Genomic DNA, 8791 nt, shown 5'->3' with positions numbered 1-8791 from the left:
ATGGTCATATGCACAGAATAGGGGAGAACCCCAGAGTGGAGCAGCAGGACAGGAGGAGGCTTGTATCCCACTAATAAGGACTCCCAGACTCCCATCAAGGTCTATCAGAATGGGCACCAAGGATGTCATCACAACTGCCAAAGAGAACACGGGGGACTGGAATGCCTTCGGAGGCTGAGAACCCAGAGGACAGACATCCCCCCCTCTTTGGACAAACTACACGAGATGAAAGAAGCCCGAGTCCTTCCACATAGGAACCAACATCATCAGAACAACAACCAGGAACCACGATCGGTCATCAGAATCAGAAGAACAATAAACTTCCTTCAGGACATGGGAGAGGAGCCTTCTCCAGTCCTTGCTTAGTTCCAGCTCTGGGCCTCCACCCTCTATAATGACCAACAAGGTTGCTCCAGAACCCCTCCTCAACACACACACACACACACACACACACACACACACACACACACAAATAGGAATAGATAAGCAGAGAACAACAAAGAAAGATAGGTCATCCAGGACTCACACATACCCTACTAGGTAGAACACAAGAACAAGTACTCATCACCAAGGTATGAGAGATTTTTCTGCAACCCCCCCTTTTTTTGTGCACCCCAATTGTTAAAATGTCATTGAAATAGTCGCAGGAGGTTGTTAAGAACTTACATGTAATTTTAACATATTGTTTACTCAATACTATGTCAATTAACTCCATAACGATATATATTGTTGCTGCTGGGGCTTTTAATTGATTGGGATCTTGCTCTCTTGGCCATACCTTCAGACCAGGGAAGGTCTCCCCAAGAAGCGGATGAACTTATCTGGATAATAAGATGCTGGACTCTATGCTTGGTATATGCTTGCAGTGAAGGTGTCTCAACTGATCTTGAACTGAGGTCTCACAACAGGGTGGAGGAGTCCACCATGGGGGGAGGGGTGGGGGGAATCCCAGTACCTATGGAACTGTATCTCATAATACAATGTAACCAATAATTTAAAAAATAAATTAAAAATAAGTAAAAAAAAATGCAAGGTAGAGGGCAACTTAGTCATATAGAGGTGTACAACATTTATAGCCTCTTCCGCAGGGAATAAAAAAAAATGTGCAAAAAATATTTAGCATCTGAGCAACAAACAGGTCCCTGTAAGGGAACATTAACAGTCTGCAAAATATGACGTCCTGGGATGGTAGTATGGAAATAAAACAAAGCCGAACTCAAAAGTCCAACCCAGATCTATGGCTGGTGGACTATCAGCTTCAGGATAGCATCAGCAGAGGACTTCTGTGTAATTACACACCCAGGCAACCAACTCTGGATTCAAGAAGAATCTGGAGTTCTCACTAAGAGCCAGAAAGGGCAGTTATTTGGGTCCTACTTGCTAAGTTTGTTTCAGAAAATTAACTTAGCACAGATTATTGTAGTGCACTGTCATCATGAGAAAGAAAGGAATCACTATCGGAAATCAGACTGATTTAGAAGATAGAAGGTCTTGCATATCTCCACTTTTGTATCCCTTAGTATATTTCACCACATTATCAAGTAAGACTGATAATTCACAGATCCCACTAGAACTGATAGCTAGTGCAGGCCCTGGCTTTTTAGCTCACTTTGTGCTTAGTTCTAAAAGGTACAGTGATGAACAACAGCAAGGAGATCCTGTATTCCAGGAAACTAAGTGCAATTGCCCTTTGAGACTGCACGTACTTATCTGCTCTCCCACATCCACCTTCACTGTTTTCCTTCCTTTTCTCATCACTTGGGTCAGTGATTACCATTGTTATGCCCCATACTCACTTGTATTCATGAGCATTAATTTCTGGACCCCCTCCAAGACTTCACATCAGATAAGGCCAGAACAGCACACAACTGGCACATTCTAAGCACAAATTTTGCTCCAATGGCTATAGCCTTTTAGTCTGGAAGTGTATGTGTTGTATTCACCTATTTGGCTGCCTGAGATAGCCTTATTCTCATGACATCACTATCCCTCCCTGCAGCAAAAACTAGTTGTCTGTATCCCTATTGCACTCCTCTATTGCTCCTATAAGAATTTTTGGCAGCAGCTGGCGAGGAGGGGAGGAGGTCTATATTTCTTCACAAATATCTATGAAAATTGGAAAATAAGGAAATTAAGGTCAACTTTACCAATATCTCTGTTTAACATAAACTCAGAGATTCATAATAAAATTTCTTAGCAGATCAAATTCGAGAGCACACTAAAAAGATCATCCACCATAATCAAGTGAGATTTATCCAAAGAACTCACAATACACAGCCTTTAAATATGGTACATTGTATCAAAAGAATGAAAGCTAACAGATCATTATGTCAATAGTTTTTAGAAAGGTGTTTATTCAAATCCATCATCTATTTCTGATTAAAATTCCCTTAATGAAGGTTGAAAAATCTTATGAAAACACTTCAGCAAACATCATCCTACATAGGAAAAATGTTGAAAGTATTTACTCTTAATTCTGGAAGCAAACAATATGTCCCTTCTCTCTGCTTTTATCCAACATAGTAGTTTGAGACAGAAGTTATGCAAAAGAAAATATAAAAGATATATAATTAGGAAAGGAAAAAGTAAACTCTTGTTTGAAGGTGACATGACATTGTTCATAAAAATCTAAGTATTCTGCCAAAAATGTTTAAATATGTTATAAAAGTTAATTGGAGTTTTAGGATACAAAATCATCAGACATATTTTTAAACTCTAAATGAATATAATGAACTCACTGAGAAAGAAACTTGAAATCAGTGGCATTTTGAATAGCCATAAAACAAATGGCCTGGTACAATGATTCAGTCATTATATCCTTGCATTGCATGAACTGGAATTTCATATGAGCACCTGGTTCATATCCTGGCTGCTCAGCTTTCCACCCAGCTACTGGTCAATTGCCTAGGAAAGCAGTAAGGGATGGCCAATTCTTAGAGACCTCATATCCGTGTGGGAGACCAAGAAGAGGCTATTGGCTTTTCGGTTCAGATTGGCTGAGCTCTGGTTGGTGAAGCCATTTGGGGAGTGTGTTGGGGCAAGAAATATTTCTTATGTACCTCTTTCTGTCTGTAAATGTACCTTTCCAATAAAAATAAATGGATCTTTAAAATGAAAGAAAGAACTGGAGGTCTTTCCTCCCTTAGAGCCTCTTGCTGTCACTCTGGCACGACACATTCCTCTTACTTTCTCTGTAATAAATCTTGGCGTTCCTGTATTATACATTGAATTCCCCACAACATTAGCATAAAAGTCTGGGTTTAATTCAGAATCTGTTTATAAGTTTTTATGAACAGTCTGTTGGCCTCCTGATTGGGACTGCATTGCAGGAAAAATAATTGAAGAAGCACCATGTTTGTAATACTGAGACATTATAGCCCAGCCCTGTCTGCCACCCCCCCTGGAAAAACTGTTAATGAAGAGGGACAATGAAATGGCCAGGAGTGAAGGTAGCTATTCGGGAACTTTCCACATTCAATACTTCCTGAGGGATTTCAAGTTAAAGAGGGTGAAGCACAGAGGGCACATTCCAATATCAGATAGAGGGCAGGCCCAGAAAACCTTGGATACAAGGGAACATTGGCAACAGTGGAGCAATGTTGCAGTGATCTGATAACCTAGTATCAGTCAGTGAGTAGGAATCTTATCTCTGGGAGCCAGAGCTCCAGTGGCAGCAAGGTGGAAAAGGGAGTTCAACAGATCAGAAGGTGAACTTAGGCAAAGAACTACCCATCTTCTGATGGTTTTGACCCAATCATGAGCAGAGAAAGAGAAGTTGGTTCCAAGGTGTGGTGCAGAAACAGGGTGGATCTCACAGCCCAGATGCCCACCAGTGCCATATTAGGCATCATTTTGTGTAGTGTGGTGAAGGTTGTGGATCTGGAGGGACTGCCTGAAGCAGGCTTATTTTTGGCTCAGCACACTGCATTAATTCCACAGGGAAAGCAGTGCCAGTTTATCATCCTGCACATTCCACACAAAGTGGGTCCATGCAGCTCACAGACCTGACAGACATAAGACTCAGAACTCCATCAGTGTCACATCAGGTGTAGTGTGGCAAAGGCTGTGAGACTGGAGGGGAAACAGCAAGCTGCACAAACAACAGACTAGGAGCAAAATCACTTCCAGCTCAGTGCATTGCATTGGCTCCCCAGGGACAGGAGTTCCAACCTGGCATTCTAAAGATTTCACCCAAAATACACCTTGGTGGCCCTCAGACATAATGGCTAGCAGACTCAGAATATTAGGCATCATTTTGTGTAGTGTGACAAAGGCTGTGGGACTAAAGAGACAGCAGTGAACTACATAAGTGCTAAGCTAGGAACAAAATCATTTCAGGCTCAGTGCATTACACTGGTCCCAGATGGAAAATAGGATTGATGCATTGCCAAGCATGTTCCACCCAAGGTAGGATTGGCAGACCACCAGAAATAATACTCTGGATGTTTTGGCAAGATCAGGAAAATGAGCAACCCAGTTATTTAGGAAATCTGGTGTCTTACTCTGGTGCCTAATCCTGGGTATTATTAAAATGGAAGTTGGAGAAAGGCTGTATAGACAATGGCATGGCCACAGGACAGGATCACATGAGGTGCACAGTGGTGAGCTAGAGCGGACCTGTAGAGGTAGACTGGTGGAAGCCTAGCATAAGAGTTCAAGCCTGAAACTCAATAGAGGGAGTGGCACAGGCAACTACAAACAAAGAACTGAGTAACAAACTCAGTCAATAAATAGACCTGTACACTTATGGGTAATACTGTTTAGTAGCCTGCCCTAAGGAGAAGAATCTGATAACCAGATTTGCAATGAGCAAAAGTAACAGAAGAGACAGAGGCACAATAAATATTACTGAAGATTCATGAAAAAGAGCAAGAGTCTGTGCCAGCCCCATAGTTAACTGAGGAAGACATTGAGAAAGAGGTGAATAGAGAATTCAGAAAACTCATTATAAAACTTCTTAACAACAATGAGATGCGCAAGCAGACTTTTAAAGAATTTAAGGAATAAGTCATATACTAAATAAAACATTGAAACAACATGAAACCAAATTATTAAAAATGAAGAATAAAATAGAACAAATTAAAATTTCATGGAAAGTCTGAATAATGAACAAAGCAGAACAAATAATCTCAGAACTGGGAAGTATTTCTTCCATCAATGGAAAAGCAAAAAGCTGAGAGAGGAACTGAATCAGGCCTAAAAAGTAAACAAGATTTAAGAGACACAATAGCCTGTAGAAACAAAAAAATAGACCCACATCTATCACCATACACTAAGATCCAATCTACATGGATAAAAGACCTAAACCTACATCCAGAAACCTTCAAACTCTTGCAAGAAAATGTAGGAAATACCCTGCAAGACCTAGGAGTAGGTCCCGACTTTCTAAGAAGGACACCAAAAGCAATAGCAGTTGAGAACAGAATAAACAAATGGGACCTCATCAAACTAAGAAGCTTCTGTACAGCAAGGGAAACAATCAACAAAGTAAAAAAGCAACCCACAGAGTGGGAGAAGATCTTTGCACACGATATAGGCAATAGGGGGCTAATTTCCAGGATATACAAAGAACTTCAAAACAACCAAAAAACCAAAGCAAACAAACCACTCAAGAAATGGGCACGGGAAATGAGCAAACATTTCACAAAGGAACAAGTCCAAATGGCAAACAAACATATGAAAAAATGTTCCAGCTCCCTAGCAATAAGGGAAATCCAAATTAAAACATCGATGAGGTACCACCTAACACCAGTAAGATTGGCCCACATAAACAAGAACACCAACGACGCTTGCTGGCGAGGATGCGGGGAAAAGGGAACCCTACTCCACTGCTGGTGGAGCTGCAAATTGGTACAGCCTTTATGGAAATCAGTCTGGAGAACACTCAAACAACTCAAAATCTGCATACCATATGACCCAGCAATAGCACTCCTAGGAATATATCCAAAACACCTGTTTTACGACAAACCAACATGCATCCCTATGTTCATTGCAACACAATCAGTAATTGCAAAAACATGGAAGCAACCGAAATGCCCATCAGCAGAAGATTGGATAAGAAAGCTTTGGTTCATCTACTCCATGGAATACTACTCAGCTATTAAAAAAAACAAAATGCAGTTCTTTGTGGCTAAATGGGCACAACTGGAAACTATAATGCTCAGGGAAATGAGCGAATCCCAAAAGATTAGATACCACATGTTTGCCTTGATTTAACCTGTAATTTTTTGTTTGGTTGTTTGTTATTTTTGAACCTGTCATTGATACTGTCTCAACCCAGATGTTTCGAAGAAGGGAACTTGCATTATTTTTAACATATTGTTTACCCAATACTATGTCAATTAATTCCATAATGTGGTATATTGATACTGAGGCCTTGTTGGGGCTTTTAACTGACCGGATCTTTACTCTGTTAGACCTATCTTCAGACCATAGAAGGTCTCCCCAAGAGGCCACTGAACTTATCTGGACAATAAGACACTGAACTCTATGCTAGGCATGTGTTTGCAAGCAATGAATCTCAACTGAACTTGAACTATGGTTATGCAACAAGGTGGAGGAATCCACCATGGGGGGAGGGGTATGGGAGGGGTGAGGGGAATCCCCAGCGCCTATAAAACTGTACTACATAATACAATGTAAGCAACAATAAAAAAAAAAAAGAGACACAATTAAAAAGGCAAATATAAGAGTTATGGATGTCCCAAAAGGCACAGAAAGAGAAACTAGGTTTAAAGGTATACTTAATGAAGTAAGAAAGAAAAACTTCCCCAATTTGTAAAAAAAAAAAAATGGGAAATTCTATCAAGGAGAGGCTCAGAACTCCCACCACAGTTGAAGGAAAGTCATCTTCACCGTGATCCATGATAATTAAGTCTCTTCAGTCAAGTATAAGGAAAAGGCCCTTAAATATGCCTGTAAAAAATCTATTGAACTCTAGATTAACTCCAATCAGAAATACAGCTGATTCTAAGGAAACTCTCCTGCTAGCAGAGAATGCAGTGACATGCTCCAGATTCTAAAAGGAAAATAACTGTTGGCCAGCACGAAATGGTTGGAGTTCTTGTTTGGGCATTTCTGAGTTCCTTTTGCAGTATATGGCAATTCATTCATTATGGAATTAATGCAAACAATATTTGGAAAGAATAAATGCAAACAACATTTGGGCACATCAAGGAGGAAGTGAATGATCAATTGAGCACACTTAGAACAATTTGCTCACATTTGTTTCAAAATACCTGAACTGCATCCTAAAGAAATTTCATAATTACAGAAAGTAAGGTGAGTGCTTTTAGAAGGATGAATGCAGATCAAAAATTTGTGGTAAGTACAAATTCACTCTTCATGGAAATCAAAATGGCAGCATAGTGGAAGGACATGCTTAAACAGATGGAGAGTAATTAGGCAGGGTGAAGCAGAGAGCGTACATTCCAGTAGAGAGAAGAGGACATTCTGACAGCAGAGCGGCACCTGCAGACCACTGCGCACAGGAAAGCATCACAGACCACAGTGTGGTGTGGCAGTGGCTAGATGTTGCACTGGTAGTCAGTGAGCAGAGATTTAAACTCCACTGGTAGCTGGAGCTTCATCAGCAGCTACATGGGAAGAGAAGCTCACTGTGAGCTCAGCAGGTGAAACCAGGCAAATACAGCCTGTGCTGCTGATTTGTTTGATTTGACCAATAGCTGAGACAGAGAAGCAGTATAACTCAAATAGTCAGTGCAGGAGATGTTGAACCAAAACAACCATCAGAGCCACATTAAGTGCCAATAAGGTTGTCAGATGGGACTGTACATGCAATAAGCTGGGAGTAAATTCATTTCTAATTCAGTGCAGTGCACTTACATGACATCCTATACGCCCAACCCAAAATAGGTCCAGATATGCCCCAGACCTAATGACTAACGGATGCAGAACTTTACCAGTGACACATCAGGTGCAATTTTGTAGTTTGCCAAAAGCGAGGAGACTGGATTAACAACAATGAACTGTGTATGTGCTGAGCTTGCAGTAAACTCACTTCCAGCTCAGTGCATTGTATTGGTTCCACAGGGAAAATAATACAGACTTTGGGATTCTATGGTTAAAAATTGATGAGGATGGCCTTCAGACCTAACCAAAGCAGGTTCCAGCAAGATCAGCACCAATAACAACCTAATTATTTGGGACAATTGGCTTCTCCCTAATCCTGGTAACTGCTCGAGCTGTAAGTTGAAAGAAGTTTGTAGAGAAAACAGTGCAGCCACAACATGGAATCATAGAGGTGAGATGGTGAGCCAAGGGCTGAGGCTATGGAGGCCACAGTAGAAGGCTAACACAAGAATCTAGAGCTGAAACTCACTGGAGAGAGTGGCATAAGTGACTACAAACAAAGAATCTGGTACCAAATATAATCAGTAAAATCAAACTGTAGACCTGTGGGTGACACAGCTTAGAAACCTGCCCTAAAGAGAAGAATCTGCTAATCAGAAGCAAAACGACCAAGACCAAAAGAAGACACATAGGCACAATAATTGTTTCTGAAGACTCCCCTGCAAATGGGGGAAAAAAGTGCCTTTGAAAACCTCAGAGTGAACTCAGGAAGACCCCATGGAAAATGGGGAATACTTCAGAAAACTCACTATAAAGCTCCTTGTCAAAAACAAGCGAATATAGAAGTTTAAGCAATATGTCATGCAGGAAATAGCAACACTGAAACAAAATCAAGCAGAATTATTAGAAATGAAGGACACAATGGAGCAAATTAAAAATTCAGTGGAAAGTTTCAATAATAGAATGAATGAGGCAGAAG

Source organism: Ochotona curzoniae, unplaced genomic scaffold (genome assembly GCF_017591425.1).
Source record: "Ochotona curzoniae isolate NIBS_2020 unplaced genomic scaffold, NIBS_Ocur_1.0 patch49, whole genome shotgun sequence".
NCBI lineage: Eukaryota > Metazoa > Chordata > Mammalia > Lagomorpha > Ochotonidae > Ochotona > Ochotona curzoniae.
This window is presented reverse-complemented; position numbering follows the sequence as displayed.